Here is a 761-nt window from a genome sequence, read left to right as displayed (position 1 = left end):
GAGAGTGTAGCAAAGCTATAGGATCAGGAAAGTTCCCACTCTGCACCCCCCACACAGGGGATCATCGTCCTTGACACTTTCCAGCCCCTATGGGGATTCTAACCTCCTGCCAAATCACAGGTTTGGGTCTGGATAACTCAGCTCTTTTAGATTGAAAAAATAGATATCTTTTTTTTTTTTTTCAGAGAAACTTTCAAAGGGGAAAACAAGCATCCCTTACACAGACAGAAGTCACATGATATAGATCATACAGTTTCTCCTGAGCTGGATTTAATTAGGAGTTGCTGGAAGTATTTGGCATGCAGGCAGCTGCTGTCAGGTCTGCACAGCATTTCCCAGGCCCAGCACAGCTGTATGTAGTTTTCTTTCTCTTTCCAACTAGACCTAAGTAGAAACCTGTTCTGTTCTGGCATGGCTCTGCAGTCATTCTCGAGAACTAATCAGATCAGCTTAGGGAATACATGAGAAAGATCTGAGTGTTTTATACCTAAATAATCCTTTACCCTTATTTTGGTGACACTGTCTCAGTGTGCGTTCCCTACGAGCTTGTGAAAAGTTTTGAGGGAGAAAAATTCCAAGGGATGGGGAGATGGTTGAGTCCATGAAGTATCAACTACACAAGGCAAAATGGAACTGAATTTTAGTCCCTAGTAGCTTAGTAGAAAGCTGGAGATGGCAGTCGGAGGACAGTGACCTGCCCTGCAGGGAGCACCATCTTGGCTCCGGGACTCCGCCGAACTTAGTCTGTACAGGTTAGAGTG

Source organism: Mus caroli, chromosome 15, assembly GCF_900094665.2.
Source record: "Mus caroli chromosome 15, CAROLI_EIJ_v1.1, whole genome shotgun sequence".
Classification (NCBI taxonomy): domain Eukaryota; kingdom Metazoa; phylum Chordata; class Mammalia; order Rodentia; family Muridae; genus Mus; species Mus caroli.
This window is presented reverse-complemented; position numbering follows the sequence as displayed.